This window comes from Herpailurus yagouaroundi, unplaced genomic scaffold (assembly GCF_014898765.1).
Source record: "Herpailurus yagouaroundi ecotype Mexico unplaced genomic scaffold, PumYag 140, whole genome shotgun sequence".
Classification (NCBI taxonomy): domain Eukaryota; kingdom Metazoa; phylum Chordata; class Mammalia; order Carnivora; family Felidae; genus Herpailurus; species Herpailurus yagouaroundi.
Genome location: NW_024412395.1, coordinates 6,141,472 through 6,165,170, shown reverse-complemented (window position 1 = coordinate 6,165,170; position 23,699 = coordinate 6,141,472). Strand labels below are relative to the sequence as shown.

General features: G+C 41.0%; 1 protein-coding gene across 1 annotated transcript in view; it reads left to right on the top strand.

Moving 5' to 3' along the window:
- The window catches only part of CNTNAP5 (contactin associated protein family member 5), a 777,640-nt gene that overhangs the window by 410,141 nt on the left and 343,800 nt on the right, over positions 1–23,699 (top strand). The window lies entirely within an intron of this gene.

Here is a 23,699-nt window from a genome sequence, read left to right as displayed (position 1 = left end):
GTTCTTCTCTGTCTGTGATTGTTTTATTTTCTCTGAAGTCTACTTTATCTGATATTAATATAAACACTCTTCAGTGTTTTTGATTAACATTTATATGAAATGTCATTTTTTTCATTTGCATACATTTAACCAGCCTATATCACATATTTGAAGCGATTTTCTTGTAGACAGTAAATAGTACAGTTATTTTTAAATCCACTTCATCAATCTCTTTTAATCGGTGTATTTAAACCATTTACATGTAATGATAATTATTGGTGTGTTGGTGCTCAAATGCCTGTTTATTTTTTGTTTTCTGTTTGTTACCTCCATTTTTTATTTCTCTTTTTCTCTCCACCTTCCTGTGTTTTTCTTGAATGACTTTTAGAATTTTGTTTTGATTTATGTAGTGTTTGAATGCATCTCTGTGTATACTTTTCGCTGGTAGTTTCTTTAGGTATTATAAATATGCATCTTATGACAGTTTACTGGTATTTCACCAATTTAAGTGGAGCTTGTAAATCTTACCTACCTTTATATTCTTTTACCTTTTCCTGTTTATTATATAATTCTCTTAATTATTATTTCCTATCTATATAATTGGAATCATAATAAGTGTTATTTTGCTTCAACTGCCAAACCTAATTTAGAAATCCTCAAAAGAAGAAGAAAAATCTGTTTTACTATTTTTGCTTACTGTTGTTCTTTATTCCTTCCTGAATTTTCCAGATTTCTTCTTTTATCATCTCATTTCTGTTTAAAAAAATCATTTTTTGCCATTTTTCAAGGTGTATGCTCATGACAAATTCTTAGTTTTCCCTCAATCTATAATGTGTTGGTAGCTATTCCATCCTTGAAAGATATGTTCTTTGTGTATAAGACTTTGGGTTGAATGCTGTTTTCTTTCAGGCCTTGAGAATGGAGCCACTTCCTTCTGGCTTCAATGGTTTCTGGTGAAAAATCCACCATTAGTAAAAAATTTTGCCCCATAGTTAAGCTGTCATTTCTCTTTCAGTGCTTTCAAGATCTTTGCTTTGTCTTTAGTTTTTGCGAGTTTGACCATTATGTATTGTGTGATTTCCTTAGGTTTACCCTGTTTGGATTTCATTCTGTCTCCTGAATCGGTGGCCTCTTGTCTGTCACTAAATTTGGGAAATATTTTGCCTTTTATTTGAGTATTTTCTAGTCCTCTATTTCTCTTCTCCTTTCTGAATGTCACAAATATGAATGCTGGATCTTTTACTACAATTCCACAGGTCCCTAATCCTCTGTTCATATTTTTTTTTTCTTAGCTCTTGTCTTGTGTTCAAACTGGGTAATTTCCATGGTCATATCTTCAAGTTCACTAATTCCTTCCTCATTCCCTTCATTCTGTTACTGCACATATTTGTTAATTATTTTTATCTCTGTTACTATATTTTTCAGTTCTAAATTTTTCATTTGTCTTTATTTTCTGTTTCCTTGCTACGACTTTCTGTGTTTTACTGGATATTTATATTTTCTTACTTGTCTCAAATATCTAATTGTTACTTGGAGGAGTTTTATTATAATGTCTGCTTAAAAATACCTGTCATGTAATTCTAACATTATTTTTTCTCATCTCAGTGCTGGCATCTGTTGATTGTCTTTTTCATTCAATTTGATGTCTTCCTGTTTCTTGGTGTGACAAGAGATTTTTTTTTTTTATTTTAACCTGGACATTTTAGAGATTATACTATGATGAATTGTATTTAAACCTGCTCTATTAGCTGTCTTCCTCTGACAATATTGCAGTAGTGGAGAGGGAGATATTACCTTCACTCTGCTAGGTGAGGGTAGAGTCCAGATTTTCCACTCAGCACCCATTGACTCTTAAGGGTAAGGTGGAGAGGGATGAAAGTTCCAGCTCTCCACTAACACTTAAGTGATAGCTCTCCCTGGCTGGGGTATATATGAAAGCCTCATTACTATTCTTCATGGCACATCCCTTAACATTACAATGTGTATGTGTGTGTGTGTGTGCGCGCCCTTCTTATTACTAGACTGTGATAAATGTCATGACTCTGCACTAAGACGTCTTCTACACCATCCCTACAGCGGATGGGTACAGTTCCTCTAACTGCTGAGTGGGGGTAGACAGTCCCAAGTTCTACCCCACATGTGGTTTCAGTTGATACTACAGGTAGAGGCTTGCTACTCTCTGACAAGGCTTAAAGTCCCAGCTTCCTAATCAGTCTTCTTTGACACAGCCTTGGCCAGGAATTTTGACATCTTGTTGCAGCATGAATGAATGGAAATAGGGCCACAGTTTTTCTGTGGTGTTTGGCTGGCATAGAGCAATTATTGTCTGAAGACATTCTGTCTTACTCTGCCGTTCCTTTCCTTGTTCTTTGATTATAGAGAGCAAACTTCTAATTGGGATTCACTTTTGATCTGCACCAGTTTGTCTCTCCAGGTTGCTGACTGCTTCAGCAACAAGTCTTAGATGTAAATAGGCAAAAAACAAAAATCTGGGGGAACTTTCACTGTTGTTCTGTGGGTCTCAAGATCCTTATGCATGCTTTCTTCTCTCAACCATTCAGAGTCTTCTTAGGTTTGTTTCATACATAATGTCTGGCAGTTTTTATTTGTACTTAGTAGGAGAAATAGAGAAAATTATACTACTCCATTTTTCCAGAAGTGGAAGTCCTTTAAACTGATACTCCTAAAACCCATGACAAGAGTAGGCCACTGTATCATAGACAGGCCAAACCTGATTCTCTTTGTGATCTGGCTAGTGGACTATCTGGAAAACCCATAGGTCTTAAATGACCTTGATGTTTATTTTCCCCTTGATAAGTATACCTTATAATGAATATTGTATTTCATTTGGGTTTTTGGATTTAGTACAGGTAGTACATTTTGTTTTTTTGTTTGTTTTTGTTTTATTTATTTTTGAGAGAACATGAGTCGGGGGTGGGGCTGAGAGAGAGGGGAACAGGGGATCTGAAGCAGGCTCTGCACTGACAGCAGTGAGCCTGATGCAGGGCTCAAACTCACAAACTGTGAGATCATGACCTGAGCCAAAGTCAGGTGCTCAACCTACTGAGCCACCCAGGTGCCCCAGTAACACATTTCCTAAAGTGGCCATTGGATTTGAGGGTATGAGATAGATTTGCTTGAAGGGAATCATAGTGGCTTAGGTGTTGCCAATATTTTATTATTTTTTAATGTTTACTTATTTTTAAGAGAGAGAGACAGACAGAATGCCAGCAGGGGAGGGGCAGGGAGAGTGGGAGACACAGAATTCAAGGCAGGCAATGGGCTCTGAGCTGTCAGCACAGAGCCTGATGTGGGGCTCGAAGCCATGAGCCATGAGATCATGACCTGAGCCAAAGTAGGATGCTTAACCGACTGAGCAACCTATGTGCCCCAAGGTTGCCAGTATTTTAAAAGGCTTGGGCCAAATTTCAGACTCCTGTTGTTTTGAAGAATAAGGCTGGTGCTAAGAAGGGGTTAATCCTCCTACTCTCATTCTAAGAGATCCATTGACATTGCCTATCCATCCTTGGCTCATGCTCAGGAATCTTGACAATTATCCTACCCACATGTACTTCAGTATATCCATCTCCCAATTGACCTAAGTACTAGATTGCTGGTGATATTTTTCTTGAGTCTAGTTCGGGACTTGAGCCATGTGCACACATTCATTCATGCCCACCCCATCCCCACTAATTAAGTATTTCATAATATACCACTTCCTTTAAGTTCAATCTGCCTATTGGTAGTAAGATCACATGCTACTGGCAATTTAGTTTAGAGTAATGTCATCAACGTCAACACGTCTAAAAGGCAGGACACTACCTTCTGCTGTTCTAAGAGTTGACAGATCATGGTGAAACACAGGCGTTTATAATAGCATGTTCAGTCCCATTGTTCATAAACAGGTTCAAAAGTATGTGACACTGGGTGTTACAAGTTAGTGATGAATCACTAAATTCTATTCCTGAAACCAGTGTTACTTTATATGTTAACTAACTAGAATTGAAATAAAAATTGGAAAAAAAAAGTATGCGAGCCTGAGACTTACATATAAATAACTAAAATCCTTATGGCAGTATCCAGAAAGGAAATATGCATACATATTACATGTTAGAAACATCTTTAATGATGATATATATTTAAAATTTACTGGTTACACAAAGCAAGAAAAGGAGAAATAAAGAACACAGAGGGAAAAAATGAATTGCTGAATATTGGAAGCTTTCATCATCTCCTTTTCTGGGCGAATGATTTACCAAAAACCTTAATAAATGTTGTGTTGATTTTAAACTACTTTAGCACTTACCAAGTTGCCTGAAACTTTGGTAGCATCCTTCATTCCTGGGAGTTTAATTGGCGGTATTGTTAATACAAAGCACGAGGAAGCCATTTAGCACTAATGTACTTGGGGAAAAAAAAAAAAATCCCAAGAAAACTGTTTTACTTTGTAGGTAGACAGCCTTTAGTTTTAACCTTCAAAATTTAAAGGGGAAATAAAACGTTATTTTTATCCAAAATTGCTTCCATCATCTTGCTTAAGTGAGAATTCACTTCATATCACTACACACACACACACACGCACACGCACCTTTATATACTTAGTCTTTTTTCCTTTAGGAATGCTGTGAGGGAAGGAATGGTTTGCACTGTTAATTACAAGCACAAACTCCTTTATTCCCCTACTCATGCTTAAAGTTTTCCCCCAAAGACACAGTATCAGCTACAGAATCAGCTTGGCTCCAGGTTACTAAGTCACTGCTGTGCTAAGTAAGGGCCTTTGAAAGGGGTGGCACTTCTGTCCTTTGCCGGTGTTCACAGACTCTCTCACAGCTAGTAAGTCTTGGAAAGTTCAGAGTTTAGCAGGAGAGTCATGGAATCAATGCATTAGGTAGCAAGGGTATGATATTACCCATAAATTATAAAATGTGATTCAAGGCTCCAGGAAGCATCTGTGTTGGCCTCATGCAGCACAGACCTCTTTAGTAAGTGGCATTCGGTGAGTATCACCATTGCAATTTGTCATTCCTTTCTGTGGGACCTGCCCACTCCCTGGAGATTTAACAGCTGTTCCATGGGGATAATTCAATTTAGTCTTTATGGCTCAATTTGACTACAAGACGATTCTCCACATCCCGAAATGCAGTAAAACTAACAGCTTAAAGTAGACATAAAAAATACCTTACTATTCTTCCTCAAATCTTTCATACTATGCTAATACAGCACCATATAATAAACAATCAGAAAGTAAATGGTCCATTGAAGTGTGTGTACAGTACCTGTAATGTGGATGATTATATACATAATATAAGAAATATATTGCCCTGCTAGTTTCCTGAAAATGATTAATTTCATACCCTCCACTTCATAAGAAATGATGCTTTTTTTGAGCTCTGCTTTCCGAGTGTTAATCCCCTCTTCTAGAGGCAAGGAGAGTAACGTGATTGTTGGGATGTTGGCTGAGGTCTAACCCACTCACTATAGGTCTTAAAATGATTTTTTTTTTCATTTAAAAGAAGAGCATAGCAGAAATGGTCTTATTACTTTACTTGGTCTTTGGTAGAAGAGGGGGGAAAAAAACCATTGGCTTAGAGCAGGACTATAGACATAGAATTGACTTTGGGGCTAATTGACCATGTCAATTCACTTCTGTGCCTTTGTCTACAAATAATTAAAATTAAGGAATTGAATGGATGATAGCAATAGCGAGCACATATAATGATCTCCCAACCTCATGGCTGCAATTGCTGAAGAGTCACAAAACGTCTTCCACTCAGCTATCTGCTACGGAAGCCGCACAGTCTTCTGAACCCAGCACCTGCAGTAACATAATGGTTGATAGACTAGTTACATTCCTAAACACGTAGTTTTGTATTCTGTGATCCCACCAAATAACAAAAGTAGATTGGTGACAGCTTAGGTTCTATGTCCTGAATCTGACATTTCATTTATTTCCAAACCGTATGAACCGTGAAGTGGGTTTTGAGTAAATATATTCCAATCTTATTCATGTCATTCATTTGAGAAAATTGAATGGCCATCTCTGGTCCACATTTGATCAAGTGATGGACTTCTTTGAAATGAGGCATGTAAAAAAGATGTTACCCCGTGGACTGGAGTATAACAGGCATACGGATATATAATAATAGGCTTTTATGAAATTTATTGTCTGTTTGTATCTACTGCCACGAAACTCACTGGAGTATGGTTGTTTATTTCTTGCAGCTCTGAATCCAAGAAAATACACTCAGAGATAAGTATAAGTGTGCACATGAGATCACACACACACATGCACTCACCTCTGTATATGCACGCACAGGCGTATACATGCGCCTTGACAGTAACCTTTGTCCTACCTTCCTGTGACCCAGAAGTTTATGAAAATTGCTCAGAGAAAAGTCCCTAGTGTCTGGTGAAGCCTATAATCTCTTCAGTTTGTCCCCGGGATCATGTTTCATCTCTGTGAGCATGCTCTGTGATAAATGATACTTTCCCTTGATGGAAGGAATCACTTGAAAAAGCAACTAACATATCATGTCTTCTCTCTGCACTTTCCTGCTATCTTCCACTGTCATTTGACCAGTCTGACATTCACATTACTTGCTTCTGTGTCGTATGCACCTCATACCCTGGAAAAAATATTGCTAGATTATTAGCTTCCAGAGAAGTTGCTTCCTCTCTTTTCATGGGCACATTAAAATTAGTTTCAAGGTCATATGAAGAATAATATGACTTAAAAGTTAAGAAAAAGAAACTAACAGTGGAATGGTTTTTCTCCCTGAAATTGTTCTACCTTAAATCAATGTTATGACCTGTTTTTTTCTAAGATGACTGATTTTCATGAGCTCATCTGGTAAAATCATTACGTGAAGTTATTAAAATTTCTTTAGAATGTTAAAAATATACATTTCTATATATTTTTAGGGATATTTGGAATATACAGAATAAAACACACAATAAGCCAGAGAGGAAAACACTATTCTCATCTATATGTATTTTGTTTTTGTATTTTATTTTATTTTATTTTATTTTTTTAATTTTTTTTTAACGTTTATTTGAGACAGAGAGAGACAGAGAATGAATGGGGGAGGGTCAGAGAGAGGGAGACACAGAATCCGAAACAGGCTTCAGGCTCTGAGCTGCCAGCACAGAACCCAACATGGGACTCGAACTCACAGACCGCGAGATCATGACCTGAGCCGAAGTCGGCCGCTCAACCGACTGAGCCACCCAGGCGCCCCTTGTTTTTGTATTTTAAATGTATATTTTATAAAACATAGGTGTTATTTTATTGACAATTTTATATCTTGCTTGTTATGGTTAATGTTTTTCTTAAAATATATTCTATATCTTTAAAATTTTTATTAAAAATTTCTCTGTATAAGCATCATTTAAATGTTAACTCACCAGAGTGTCTTTGGAGAAAACAAACATAATGAAAAAAATAATTTTCTGAACATTAAAAAAATTTTTTTTGATCTTTATTTTTGAGAGAGAGAGAGAGACAGAGTGTGAGTGGGGGAGGGGCACAGAGCGAGGGAGACACAGAATCCAAAGCAGGCTCCAGGCTCTGAGCTGTCAGCACTGAGCCAGATGCAGGGCTCAAACCCACAAACCGTGAGATCATGACCTGAGCTGAAGTCGGATGCCCAACGGACTGAGCCACCCAGGCACCCCATGAACACTTAGAATAGATAACCAGGAGTGAAGATTATTGGGTGAACGATTATGGATTTTTGACTCAATTGTTTAAAGTCTATTCCAGTTTAGACTCCACCTGCCCCCCCCCACCCTGTTTTGTCCTTGTGGATTCCACCTCATACCTTCCATTCATTTGAATATTCACTTGTATTTTAACGCTTATTCATTTTTGAGAGACAGAGAGAAACAGAGCATGAGCGGGTAAGGGACAGAGAGAGGGAGACACAGAATCTGAAGCAGGCTCCAGGCTCTTGAGCTGTCAGCACAGAGCCTGACATGGGGCTCGAACTCATGAACTGTGAGATCATGACATGAGCTGAAGTCAGATGCTCAAGGGACTGAGCTACCCAGGTGCCCCTCGTTTGAATATTCAAATGAATTTAAAAGAGTGTGGTTAATTTGCAACAACATGGATAGACATAGCGGGTGTAATCCTAAGTGAAATAAGTCTGTCAGAGAAAAACAATTATATGATTTCACTCATATGTAGAATTCAAGAAACAAAAGGAACAAAGAGAAAAAGAGAAAAACAACCAACCAACCAAACAAACAAAAACAAACTTAAATACAGAGAACAAACTGGTGATTGCCAGAGGGAAGATGGGTGGGGGGATGGATGAAATAGGTTAAGGGGATTAAAAGTACACCTAAATTGATGAGCACGGAGAAATGTATAGAATTATAGAATCATTATATCTTACACCAGTAACTAATGGAACACTGTTATACTTCAATAGAAAAATAAAATTAAAAAGAAGTTGGGTCTAAATGAAACTTGAAATCAACTCAGGCTCTTTTCTTCTATGCAAAACTTCTAGCTAATGAGCTGAGCATGGGTTTTAATGCTCTTTTTTTTTTTTTTTTTCGAACAACACCAGCAATGTTAGTACCTTCACTTGAAGACGTATTGTCTCAGAGAGCTGTCTTATAGATAATCATGGTGCCACAAATCACAATGCTAATGCCAGAGGAGAGGAAAGGGGGGTGACATATGGACCTGTGGTTGTGTTCACTCCTTCGTCCCTGGGACCTCTGTGAGAGACAGACAGGGACAGACATTGTTATCCACAGTTTATACTGAAAGATGCTTTTTGCCCAGGACCAGGGAAAGTCAATGATATATAGGCAGCGGCTATGTCATTCACAGTCTTCTTCCTCTTCTTCTGGAAAGCACTACACCATCAGCTTTTATTCATTTTTATTATACATCTATTTTTTCCTGGGGCCTTGAATGACTTTCACGTCAAAGTGAAAAAAAAAAAAATACAAGGCTGGGCAGATTCGTGAATAGCACCACCGCTTACTTGGGAATTGAAGACCAATGAGGTGTTTCAGAAATGGCCCCTGTGTGGTTTGCTAATTGACAAATAAATCTCTCTGGGGTATCTCTTGCCATGTATGGGCATTGAGGCAGAACCCTTGCCTTTGGCCAGAGGAGGAAAGAGCCGCAGAAGCAATGTCTGGGAACAGCCTAACTCCCTTACACCGACATGGCTGTGGTCTTGGCAGGGGCTCCTCACTGGTTCCGTGGCTCTCAGCGTGTCCAGTGCCAGCGTCCCGCTTCCAGGCTCTTCCTTCTGCATTTAAGGAGGTGGCTATGAGTCTTGCACAGGGATTTTTTTGCCTCCCTCAACCCTCTGTGACCAATGGCTCTTGTATTCCGTGATGGAAGCTTCTGTGCCTGGGTTTTGAATCTTTCATAATCAGCTGCTCCAATATATAGAAGTTTATTTCCTCCAGTTTCTCCTCAATGCTAGCTCTTTTCTAGCCAGGCCTAGATGCTTCAGTGTTTCTGGAATTCACTATGTGCATACCCTGCTCTAAACCTGTTCATCCCATGTTGCTCCCATACCAGCTGAGCTCATTTTTACTTTCAGCTCTTCCCTGACCTAGCCCCAAACCACCATCCTTTTCCAAACTCACAAGTAGGGTTGACATTCTGAATCAGGATGAGCCTCAAAATATTCAGCTGCTTCTGAGAGATGGAACAGAGTACTGGAGCCCCTAGGCTGTGCCAACCACAGACCCTTGAATTGCTGCCTTGTGGGGAGGCCCAGAGAGAACTGGTGATCAGACAAGTGTAGATTTCAGGGAGCCGCTTAGGAGCTTTAGGGCAGTGGACATATAGCAAATAATTAGGAAGTTTCAGAAGTTTAAAAATGGAACCACCATTAGGGTAGACCAGTGTGAACCTACTGCATTCCTGCCCTGCCTGCGTCAACCCCAGTGGATTGTCTGTGGCTCCCTGGACCATAAGGCTAGGGAGAATCATGGATTCAAGTCCAGCCTGTATAGAAGAAGTTGCTATGGTCCATCAGCAGAATCCACCATGGGTTTGGGAAGGGTGTACTGATGAATACGCTGTGACTGCTGGCCTCATCTGGCCACTCCAGATCCCACCTTCCCCTCAGAGTACCTTTCACCACTCAGCTCCATTATGCTTTCTTTGTTGTGACCCTCACACTTATACAGCATGACACAAGTCAGCATTTGATTCATCATCATCAGTCATCATTATCAAAATATAGTTTATTGAGTATCTACTGTGCTCATAGGAAATGACCCTTGCCTTAAGGTGGGAAACCTTAAGCCTCTCTCTGCCCCAGTATGCACATACTGGGCATTGAGTCCCGTTTCAGAACTCAGAATTAGAAGCCGATGCAACTTTGCCTGTCTCTTTGTATGTACTTTCTGCTCTCCTGGCCACCATTTTGATGGCCGCCCTTCCTCATCTCCTCTCAGTTGCCTTAATGGTTTGGCATATATTTTTGTTTCTTTTGCAACCTTGAATACTCTAATGATTATCAGTGGTTCTCTCAATGATTCCATTCGGTTTCATAGCTTCTTGCTTTCTTGCTTTGACTACAGCTCTGCTTTCCCACCTGTAAGGCCAGGTGTGCTTCTGGCCATCATACCCCCAACCACTGAAAATTATTGGCAGGATTCAAAAATACTTTACAGGAGTTAAGGAGGAGAAGTCACAGGGCTAGTGGGTTTAGGGAAGACTTCAGGAACATACAAGAACTTGAGGTAGGTTTTGAGGAAAAACATCTCAGATAATTCTGAGGTGATAGGAAGGCATTTCAAGGCAGAGCCATGGAAACTCACAGTGGAATGTAGTGTTTCTTGGAAACAATGTTTTATTCTAGTCTAGTGCTTTGCAAGAGTTTCTCCTTTCACTTAAGACCTTAAGTATGTTGTAAGTTTCACAAACTAAACACACCTTTCTGTGTCACTCATAGTGCTGAAATGTATATAAGGAAGGTACTGTGTGTTGAAGAAGTGTATAATCTTTGAAGGCAGTGAGATTAAATCCCAGCATCATCACATAATAACTACAGAATCTGGACCAAGTTACTTTACTTCATCATGATTCTGTGGCATCATCTACTTCATAGATGCATGGTGACTTCTGGGATATTATAAGCATTGAATCACTAATAGCTAATAATAGTGTTATAATTATTTTTATTGCTCCACTTTGCTCATCATTTCTCATTGTATGCTCCCCGTGAAGACTGTAGTCCTATGACTATGCCTTTCCTGTTCGGTAAATGGCCTTCTACATGAACAACTCTAAAGATTTTAGGTCAGTGATTACTAATATTTTAGGAGGCACGTACCCTTTGAAGAACATAATGAAAATTATGGGCACACATTACTTTGCATAACATTTCTGGAGCACATACATACCCCTGAAGTCTATCTATGGAAGATAAATTAAGAGCCCCAGATTGTATTTTAGATTAGGAAAATAGTAGATAAAATCAAACCTTTTCCATGTGTTTGTAAGTTCCTAATAATCTTATGTAAATTTTCCTCATTGAATCACCACGACCTCGGTAAGAAGGGACCTGACACTGGATCTGCTTCATGTGTGACAGCTGAGATGGCTTCTGAGAAGCTCTTTGCTTCGTGTCACAAGATTTAGAAGATATCTCCATCTGCCAAGATCTACGTTGTTTGAAAAGGATACACACACACACACACACACACACACACACACACACACGTATATATGTATATTATTACTATTAAAAAAATGTTAGCCAGTAGAAGGTGGTTAACTTGCTAAAATGGGCAAAAGAGGACTTAAGGATCCAGAAAGGGCAAGTTGAAAAAGATCAGGTAGTTTCTCTTGGCCCTAGGGAGAATAGACTGTGAAGGAACTAGGGACTAGGAGAGCTCCCCCTGCCTGCCTCCAAGGCTGAGATTCACACCTACTGGAAAGGGAGGTTACCAGGGGACCAGGCAGTCTGCGGATAACAGTGAAACTTGCCAGACAGCGCAGGTCGAAGTTGCCTGTGGGAGCTGCCCCCTACGGGGAAAGTGTGAGCTGAGGGCACAGCTGGAATTCAACTGTGAGAAATCATGGGGCTCTCCAGTGACTTTCCAGTCATGGAAGACAGGAACCCAGAAAAGTCTCCCAAATGCAGTCTCCTTGCAGTGGCCCTTTAGTGCCCTCTACTGACAGAGCCTAACGTTCAGGTGAGAAATGTTTACAGGGTCCAATTCCAGTGTCAAAAGCAGGCCAAAGAAGGGTGGCTTTGGAGCTGAAACTCAGAAATGGGTAACTGGCACTCTCTCTAGTCTCTTTTATTTCTTTTAAAATGTACGCTAAAAACCAGAGGCGCTGGACATCTTGAAGAGGGGGTAGGGAAGACAAAGGGAGGCATGTGTATATTCATGGTTCCATGTCGCCTGGGCATAGCCTTGGGCAAGCATAGCATGTCTCACAGGGGTTTAAGTGCAAACTCTTAAATACACGTGCAGGCTTGTGTGAGTAGGGACGTGTTAATTTATTTAACTGTGTCATTGCTTGCTGCCTCAGTAGAAAATAGTGAAACTACTCTTACTCTCTTTTATGGGTCCATGTAATCTGTTACACTGAAAGGAATTTCTCATACTCAGAAGGTTTGGGGCGTGCTGTGGGTAGACTAGAATGTGAATCACTTGAACAATTTACCCCTCTGGTGAGGATTTGACATGCTGCAATTCTCACAAAACTTCTCACATTTCACCGAAAGGTTTTCTCATGCAACTCACCACCCTCTCTCTTTGAAACAGTTTTATTTCTTTGCCATTTGTTTCCACATTTTTCTCTAATGTCCTAGTTCAGCTCCCCATTCTATTCCTACATCAGCCCGAGTGGTTATCCATTCTCCCCCATGGTGGTCAATTATTACTTCAGTTTCCTCCCTGACAACAAGGTCCCCAAAGTACCTTGCTTCTGCCAAGGAAACAGCCCTTTGAAGGACATTCATATTTGTCCTCATTGCACCCACAGAGTCCAGTAGCTAAATAACATGTTATCTTTTAAAAATAATAAGGATAATTTAAAGGTGAAAAATAGATCGACTAGGCCTTTAAGAAAGGTGCCCGGAGATGAAGAACAAGGCCAAATGGACACGTTCAGCCTCCGCAAGCCACAGTTGGTGTGTCTGATAGAAATGTCTTGTGTGACCAGATTTGGGGCTGAGGGAATGCCCTAAAACCCACTGTTTACCTCAGTCATGGATGACCCATGGTGAAAACTTAGAAGCACAGTATGATTTGGGGGAGCACTGCAGGAACACAGTGCTGAGATGCAGTGTTCAATGCTAGCTTCGCAAGGTTAATGGAAGATCAGGCAGCCCCAGAAGAAGCTCTTAGTTTTAGAGGCTCTGGTGGATGTTCGTCATTCTGTTATACACCGGCAAATACAACATTTCACACAGAAACAGTAACAAGCACCTGTCTCATATTCTTCCAGGAAACTAGAAAGCATGTGAATTTTACCAGACTTTTAACAGTGTGATGACTGGGGAAAACTGTTAAGACAATCCAGACTTTTTTTTTCCATGTTTTTACTTATAAAATTAAGTGTTTATAACCAGGGTATGGCCATTTATAGCCCAGAGGTCCAATTTTAGTGCTTCATGACCCAGATAACCCTACAACCTTATACTCCTTACAGAATGCAGTGGGGCCCACGTTTTATAAAAATGTGGGGCAATTAGGGCTGATACTGCCCTGGGAAAGCACAAGAGTCATAGTCTTCCCAGCGATGTAATTAAATGACCAGCATAGGAACCAATAAGTATCTTAGAAAATGAATTTTTTTAAGTTTATTTATTTATTTTGAGAAAGAGAGAGCAAGCGTGGGAGAGGGACAGAGAGAGAGAGGGAGAGAGAGACAATAACAAGCAGGTTCTGTTCTGTCCACACAAAATCCAGTGCGGGGCTCAAACTCCCAAACTGTGAGATCATGACCTGAGCCAAAATCAAGAGTCGGGCACTCAACCGACTGAGCCACACAGGTGTGCCTAAACAATGATATTTCATTTTCATTTTTCACAAGAGAATTTGGGGGTATAGGCCAGTGGTAGAGCATTTGGCTGCACAAGAAAACTCATGTTTACAGATTACAGGAAACTTGTAAAATATAGAAAAGTAGAAAGAAAGAAAAAGATCATCGGCATTCCTGTCAAACAAAGGCAACCATAAATACTATGCCAGTGTAGATTTTCCAGTCTTTTTTTTTTTTAAGTTTATTTATTGTGAGAGAGACAGAGACAAAATGGGGGGGGGGGGCAGAGAGAGGAAGAGAGAGAGAATCCCAGGCAAGCTCCGCACTGACAGTACGGAGTCCACCATGAGGCCGGAACTCATGAAACTGTGAGATCACGATGTGAGCCAAAACCCAGAGTTGGACGTTTAATCGACTGAGCCACCCAGCCTGCCCTGCAGTCTTCTTTTTTTAGAAAGGAATATTCTTTCATATAACTTCGAAAATAATAACTTACTGAGCATTTAGTATGTGCCAGATACTCTGTCAACTGCTTTTCGCACTTATCTATTTTAATCCTCGAAGTCACTCTATGAAGTAGACAACTATTTGTGAGGAACATGAGTGTTAATGATCTTAAAGTCACTTCTCAAGTTACATAGCTAGGGAGTCTCTCTCCCTGGCTTTTCTGATGCCAAATCCATGTTCATTTGCTGTGATATGTGTTATGTACATTTTCTACCCTGCTCTAATCACTGGGTTTCTAAATTTTAGCTAAAGTAACATCACATGAAAATGGTGATCAACAGAAGTTGAATAACTGAATTACTTTTTTTTTTTTTTTTTTTTGTAAGAGGAGAAAGGACTCATTTGAATTCCCAGTGAGGAAGCTAGCATACTACAGGTAGTACATGCTTAATAAGTATTTGTTTAAATTTGTGCTGGGATGATTATACCAATCCAGACCTTCAGGGTCTGATTAGCAGTGAGAATGTCTCCTTATTTAACATTGGAGGGTGGAAGCACCTTCTGAGGGGAGGCTGTTCCTCTGTATACCTAGTGATCTTCACATATAAGTAAGATATCATTGGCACCACCTACCTTTTAGCCACCTGAGATAGAGAATTAGAAGATGACCTTCCAGGGGTGGCTCCGTTGGTTGAGTGTCCAACTTCAGCTCAGGTCATGATCTTGCAGTCTGTGGGTTCGAGTCCTGCCTCGGGCTTGCTGTTATCAGCGCGGAGCCTGCTTCTGCTTCGGATCTCTTGTTCCTCTCGCCTCTCTCTCTGTCTCTCTGTTTGCTCTCTCTCTCTCTCTCTCTCTCTCTCTCTCTGTCTCTCTCTCTCTTTCAAAAAGGGATGATCTTCGGGCTGTCTACCTCCAGTAATAATCTCTGTCCCTGATGCAGCGGCAGCGACATGACCTAATTAGATTCACTGTATGAGTCAGGAGATGAGGCTTCTCCATCCAACTGGGTTACTAGGTAGCTGGGTAAATTCTACAGTTGATTTCTTCTTTCTGGTGCTGTGACTGAGAAACATTCTTTAGATCATCTCTAAAATACCTCTCAAGGCAAAGATTTCATTAAGGAGAGTTATTTAGCAGCCCTCTCTCACTGTATGAGTTTACAAGGATTTCCATAACAAAACACCACAGATTGGCTTGGCTTAACAGAAACTGATAGTCTTAAGGTTCTGGAGAGGAGAAGGCTGAGATCAAGGTGTCAGCGGGTTTGGGTTCTCCTGAGGCCTCTCTTCCTAGCTCGCACATGGGCACCTTGTCCTCTCGTGGCCTTTCCTCTGTGTCTCCATGCAAATGGTTTTTCTGTGTGTCCAATTTCCCTCTTCTTTTATAGACACCAGTTAGATTGGTTTAGGGTCCACACTGCCTCATTTTAACTTAATCACCTCTTCAAAGGTCTCATCTCCAAATACAGTCCCATTCTGAGATACTGGGGATTAGAGTCTCAACATATGAATTCTGGAGGAACAATTCAGCTCGTTACAATTGCTTCAAATGGTATTATCCTAAGACCACTGGCAATGCTTGTATCAGTTATCTATAAGCTCTTCTGCCCTCTCCACAAAACAGTAACGGAGGGATGAGAAGCCTCAGGAAGCAGTTAGGGACCCAGATCATTCCATCCTTCATGCAAGCCATACTTGCTCTGTGGCTTTTATCCTGAGGGTCCCAGTAAGCTCCTGGAACTTGAGGTATCATGCCTACGTGCAAAGCTGCCAAACAGGAGAAAAAGCAGAGGCCAAAGGAATATCCCTGCTGGCTGAGTCAGCTCTTTTTGAGGCTTCCAGGAAGTCCCAGTTAATGCTTCTGCCCTGTCATGCCTCAAAGGCAGACTAAGTCACCTGGCCACACAGATTTGCAGAGGGAGTGGGGACATGTAGCCACCCACTGGAGCCTATTGTTGCCTCAAGTTCATTGGAGTTCCACTACAGGAAAGGCCAAGGAGAATGGATTTTGAGTAGGGAACTAGGGATCTCTGCCCAAATTTTTTTGAACAATAAAAGTCAGTATAGGAGAGTTCTCATGAAAAGTGGTGCAGAATCTACTTTGGCGTCAAGGTCTATCATCACCATTATAACGGCACTCTAGATTTATGCTGTCCAATATGGTAGCCACTAGCCATGTGCGACTCTGGAGCATTCAAAATGTGGTTAGAGCAAATTGAGATGAGCTGGAAAGGTTAAAAAATATATAATCTCAATTTTAATATTGACTTCATGTTTAAATAATATGAATGTATTGAGTTAAATAACCTAATATGCAAATTAAAAATTAAGTTAATCTCTTTCATTTTACTTCTTTCTTTTTAATATAGGTAGCAGAAAATTTTAAACTACGTGTGTGGCTTGCATTATATTTCCGTTAATGCTGATATTCACCACCTCAAATAGGAGTAATCTAGTGTCAGCTTCTAATTTTTAAAGTTACTTTTCTGGAAAACTTTTAAAATGTCTATTCAGAGACAGCAGCGATACTCAGAATTAGATACGTTTCTTCTTATTTCTAAATCCATATAGAGGAAAATGAGCAGCTGATTTTTATGATGTATTCATTATCGACGTATGAATTTGCCTCATTTTCCAGGCCAGGTAGTGGCACTTCCCTTTCGCACGCCCTTGCTGCTTTTCAGTCTCTACCCAGGATGCCTGAAGCCCATACTGTGTTTTCATTTGTTTCTCACCTCCGTGAATTTAGTCTAGAAAAGCACCATGTGCATGCATGTGGAGTAGAAAGTTGCTTTGGTTGTGGGCCAAGTTTGTACAAGAAAGTTCACTCAAAAGGAAAAAGTGATGACATGTACACGCACACACACACACACACACACACACACACACACACACGACGCCTTCTTTTGACTGTCCTGCTGTAATGACTTGTTACATGTGCCTACTTCAGTAGACATGTAACCTAAAGATTATAGTAGAAGGGACAAACAATTCTGAAATTATTCAGGTGTGGGAATCATTTGAAAAATAGTAGTCATTGGGTTTTACCAGCTGCTTCTATCCCTGCTTAGATTCCATTCTTTCAATAATCCACACTGATGCCTTTGATAGCAGTTACTAATCCACAATATTATTGTCGTGAAAACTTTCCAATAGTACTTGGACAACTATTTAACTAAAACTTCTATTAGAAAAGTATTAATTTTGGGGCACCTGGGTGGCTCAGTCGGTTGAGTGTCCGACTTCGGCTCAGGTCATGATCTCATGGTTCGTGGGTTCGAGCCCCACGTTGGGCTCTGTGCCGACAGCTCAGAGCCTGGAGCCTGCTTCGAATTCTGTGTCTCCCTCTCTCTCTGCCCCTCCCCCACTCAAGCACACTCTCTCTCTCTCTCTCTCTCTCTCTCTCTCTGTCAAAAATAAACATTAAAAATTTTTTAAGAAAAAGTAATAATTTTTCATTTCAAATAAATTTGAAATGGAGAAAAAATTAATTATGTAAATAAAAATCACCACACTTCCACAACCCAGTTGGAGTCACTATTTAGCAAAGGGGCCTCCGTTCTATACCTACGTTTTTATCCAGCTATATTTTATCTGATTCATACGTGCAATTTGTATCCTGTTCATTTCTTTTGATGTTGTAGTAAAAGCAATTGTCGTGCTTACCATAAAAAAATGTTATTAGTGGTGGCAAAATAATATGTCATATGAAGATACCACACTTTACGTAACTGTTCTTTTAATTTTAGAGCCAGGTTTATTATTATAAATAATGGTTGCGTAGTGTGTAAATCTTGGTTTGATTTCAGAGTGTTTCCTGAAAATAGATTTCTAGAAGTGGAAGTAAAGTGTCAAAAAGGATTATTAATATTCTTAAGCTTTTTGATCCATATTTCCAAATAGCTTTGTACAATATTTGGAAATAGAAATTCAAATGTGTTCAAGGGAGAGTTACAGCTTTATCTTCTACCTTAAAAGTAAGAGGTTATCAGTTTAGTCATGGGTCTGTCATTCCCTTCTACTCCGCAGTTCGCAAGGACCTCTCCTAGGGTTTGTTTCTAGGGGAAAAGCACCACTATTTGTAAAAACTGAAACTCAAGTCGGGGTATTCACCTTTGACACACAGAGAAGAAGCATGGAATATGGGGCCAGAAACAGAGACACACACAGGCAGAAAACTAACACTGACTCCACAGCCAAGGAGCTGAAATTGGGAGCCAGCAGTCTTGGGGTGGGGTGGGGGGCAAAAGAGAGGCAGAGTCAAGAGTGGATGTCTGAGGCCAAAAGCACTTGGTCCCTGTTCACTGATATGGACATGTAGCCAGATCGTGGAAAGCCAGAGAGGAGGGCCATGTGGGGAACCACCTACCAGCACACCCACAAATGGGACATTCCCTTCAATAGTAAAGATGCTTCTCCCTGGGTATCCCCCAGATGAAACCCAAGGAACATGATCTCCATCCTTGAAGGCCTTCTTTGGCAGAAACAAAATGTCGCCTGCATAGCCTAATGCCAAGCATCTCCTCTGCCTTAAATTCTAAGAATGCATCATGACTTTCTTCCCAAGGATTGTCTTCCTCTTCTTTCTCACCATTCACACCAATCCTGTTCCCACTCCCACTTGTTCCCACCTGTCATCCAACTCAAAGGGTACTTTGTGAATCCATTTCACATGCTGTCCCAGCAACCTCAACTTCTCTCTCCTGTCACCTAATCGTAGTTGCGATGACACATTCGGTGTCCCCCACCCGGTGCAGTGTGAGCTCCAGGTGAGCAAGTTCTGAGCCTGCCTGTCTCCTGGGCTGTGTCCTTGCTACTAAGACTGAGCCTGGCCCATGCGAATGATTTAATACATCTCTCATAAATAAATAAACAAACAAACAAACAAAGGGGCTTATCTTTGTCTAAATATAAACGAACAAACAAACAACCCTAAATTTGGCCTCTTGCTCCTCCTAAGTTTGTGAATCAGAAAGATAGCTTTAGCTAACAGAACATTCTTTCCTCTACATTTGCTGATAGCACACCAGTCAGTCCTGGGAGTTCTCAGACAAATCAAATTAGAAATGGTTGTACTCATTTGGAAAATCAAGAACTGGCTTTGAAATCTTTCCCCACAAATTAGATTGAATCAAGATCATTTTCCCCCTGCTTATAAATGCTTGATTGGCTTTGTTTGATGCCTCATGATTGAAACTCAGCCTTGCACTGCTAGCTGTATTTTTTTGCTCACCAGGGTGTTGTGATGTCTGGATGATGATTAAAAACAAAACAAACACCCACAATGAAAATGCTTTGTAAATAACAGCTCAGCACAGTAGTATAACCCTTAGAAGTGCACATTTAGGATCCTCTAAAACCAGTTGAGGTAAGCAGAACCTCAGGATGGGTTTGCTCTATTCCCTTGAGGTCTGAACTTGGGTTTTCTGGTGGCACCTGGGTGGCTCAGTCGGTGAAGCATCCGAGTCTTGATTTCGGCTCAGGTCATGATCTCCCAGTGTGTGGGTTCAAGTCCCACATTGAACTCTGTGCTGATAGCATGGACCCTGCTTGGGATTCTCTCCCTCCCTCTCTCTCTCTCTCTCTCTGCACCCCTCCCCCTTCATTCTCTCTCTCTCTCTTTCTTTCTCAAAATAAATAAATAAACTTTAAAAATATTGGTTTTCTGGTACAGCAAGACAGCCATTCCTGACATATCATCTCTACTCAGGACCAAAGGAAGGGACATACCAGGACTTGGCTGTGACATTTGAAGAGTCCCAGTGTGAGTAGACTGGTCACCAATCTCCATCTCCTCTAGTTACTCACAAAGTCCCTTTATCTAACTGCTGCTTTGTTCCCCATACTAGATGCAGACTCATCCTAACTTTGGTCAAGTTCTGTTCCCACCCTACCTCCATCAATGACTGCAGGTTTCTTATCAACAGATAAAGACTGGTCTACTCTTTGAATGCTTTCTGTTTTTCCCCTCTCTTTTTCTGCAGGGGTGGACAGAGGTGGACAGAGATATTCTCAGATGAGTGACAGCTATGTGTCCCCAGGGCCAGAAGCCTTGGGTCCCATATCTGGTAGATGGTTTTCTGGTTCGCACCACCCTTCCAGCTAAAGCCAATCCTCACCGCCACCCCACCCCCACTTCAGAGGCTTGGTGAAAGCATGCGCTTGCCCCTAGGGGGGTGAGTGAACTATGTGTGCCCTGGGGCAGTTCCCTGCCACCTCCATGGGGGACCATTCCAATCATCTGTCAAGGTTCAAGACCACAGCATCCCAACTGCCTCCGTTCCATTGCACATCCTGGTGGCCAGTAGATCCCAGACTAGGGCCTGGCAAGTGTCTTTCCTTTGTCCTCCTCTCCCCCATTGACTCCAGGCCAGGTGAGGGCCTTATTGTCAGGTAGTGAGCAGCATTTAGTGGGTGGAATGAAGTCCTAGAAAAGACTCAGGGAGTAGTGGCAAACAGCCTGATTGGGAATCAGTTAGAGGCCATTGGCCTTGCAGGCTCCTCTCATGCCTTGTATCTATGACTTCTTTGAGACTGTAATTTAAAGCAGCAGGAGAACTTTCTGGTGCCTTCCACAAAATAGCCAAATGGCTTGAATCACTATCACAGGCAGGAATAGAGGTCTTTGGGTGGTGAAATGTGTCAGGAAAGAAGGCACTTGCCAAATCAAGACAACTAGAAAACGATGGTGCCAGTCATCACTGGCCAAAGTTTGACTGGAAGAAAATGCCCACAACTGAAAAATGCCTATGTGCACTCCATCACTGGTGGCCCCTTTAGCCATAACCTGTGGTCTGTGCAGCCAACACACGTAAGTAAGGAACTATCTTGAAACAAAGTGGATCCCTTAGCAGAGAGATAAGGTAAAGGCAACACCTAGGTAGAAACTCGGGCACAGTTAGCTTGGGCTATTAAGATCTGAACCATGTCATGTACGTCCATGACCTCATCTAAAATAAGCATAGGATTATGTTCAGTAATAAAGCTGTGAAATAGGCACAGATTAAGTCATTTGTTCATGTCTTTCTTCTCAGTTTTGTTAGCTCCTTATTCTGCCTTGGTGAACCATGGAATTTTCGCCTTGTGCTGTCTGAGTCCTGGCTAAAATACCCAGTGGCCAATGGGAAAAAGATGATGACTGCATATTCAGCAATGTGTGGCAAACCAGAGACCATTAGCTCATCATTCAGCGCGTTTCAGTCTGTTCCATCTATTATATACTCACATTGAGACCTTGATGGTGTTTCCTCCACCGTGTCCATGACAGAACAGCATCTTCTGAAGTTTGTCCCTCTGTATGGACAAGAAGTGTTGTGTGTGACAGTTCACCGGATTCATTCCGTGGTCACATGACAAAGACTTAAATGTACAGACACTCCTCACTCACAGGTCATCAGGAGACCACAGTAATTATGAGATTACTGTAAGATCTCCTTTTCGACAGGCCCCTCCACCAGGGAAGAAGGGTTTTAGTTGGATGGGTTTTATTTGGAATTAGCTTTTCACTAACCTCTGATCTCGTGGCAGAATGATGGGGATTCGTTTGGAAAGGGGGTAGCTGTTCAGCACCTGTGTTCTCGCTCATTGTTTCCTTCTGATTTTCACTGTATATCCCTTGGATCAGCACCAAGCTAAGCAGGTTACATATAATTTCACCTATTTTATTATCTGCAAGAAATTTTTAAACACCATAAATCCTGGTGCAGTGAAATGTTAACCCAGCATTTTCTTTGTAAAGTATTTATGGATACTTTTTGTGTTGAGGGAACTAAGGAGAGGAATAGTCAGTCAGTTGGTTGTTATATCATGTGATGTATGGTTTTAAAAATTGGACCTCTTCTTTAATTTTTTTAAAAATTTTTTAATGTTTATTTATTTCTGAGAGAGAGACAGAACACGAGTGGAGGAGAGGCAGAGAGAGAGGGAGACACAGAACCAGAAGCAGGCTCCAGGCTCTGAGCTGTCAGCACAGAGCCTGACAAAGGGTGTGAACTCATGAACTGCGAGATCATGGCGTAAGCCAAAATTGGACACTTAACTGGCTGAGCCACCCAGATGCCCCAAAATTGGGCCTCATTTTTAAAAACATAAATAAAACAAAATATTGGCCTTCTTTTTAAAAATATGAAACACAATCATTTTCTGTTTACTATTTTTGTAATATACATCATCCTCTCTGGAGGCTTGTGCTTTCTTCCCTGCAGTTAGAAGAATTAGTAGAAGGACGAGGTGTCCTTCCTTATGCCCTGAATCATTCTAAAGAAAGGTATTTTAAAATGTAAACACTTGGCTGCACTTCTCATGCCAATAATAGGAATCATCCAAATGACTCCTGTTCCCTCCTCTAAAGAGAACAAATGATAAGGATGTGGGTGCACTCCATCTCAGAGACCCTAGGAATGGGAAGCAGTGGGGACCTTAGAACCATCCAGGCCAAAGGCTTCAGGTTACAAAACAGAAAACTAAGACTATATAAGTGACTTACCTCAGATCACTGAAGAAAGTGGCAGACCTGGGAAAGCAGAAAAGCACCATTGGGAACAATGTTGGGCACCTTGCTCATGTCCTCATTTGATCCTAGGTCAACCCTCTACTATTATCCTGGTACAGTAGCCAAAAATAAGGATCAGACAGAATATGTGTTTTTTCCAGTAAATACTGATGACAAGAAGCCATTTCTCCCTAAATTGAACAGTGTTACTTCCTTCTCAGAATTCAATGGAAGATGTTCTGTACCCAATTACAAATGTATTAATGCGTCGAGCCTAGCCAGGTATTCAAGAGTAGCTAATTACAACAAGGCAGTATAAGAGATGTAACAGATGTATGGTAACATACGTGTAAATATGTAGATAAATGGTATGGTACACAGACCAGTGAAAGCTTGTGGAGATGGCAGCCACCTTGTGGATGGAGGGATCTGGAAGGGGCTCAGATATGTGGCCCAAGAAGGAGGGAGTGGGAAGTTGGGTGCCGATGCCTGAGGAAGCCATTCCTGGTGGAGGGAGAAAGGCATGGAATGTGTTTAGGGGGCAGTTGCCATAGTAACTATACAAATTGATTGGATGGGTCAACTTGAGGACTTCTGTTTGCTGTCAGTGTGTCTTCACACTCTACTGGGGGTGGACGCCAGCCATGGCAGGTGGCAGTCAGTCAGCAGTTAAAGGCCATCTCTGCTCTTACTTACTTGAAGTCTGTTGTTCAAGCGGAGGAGAGTAGGAGCTATGCTTGGTTTCCCTGCCCCTTCACCCGGCACAGCACCTCCTATCAATTTGACCTACAAAATA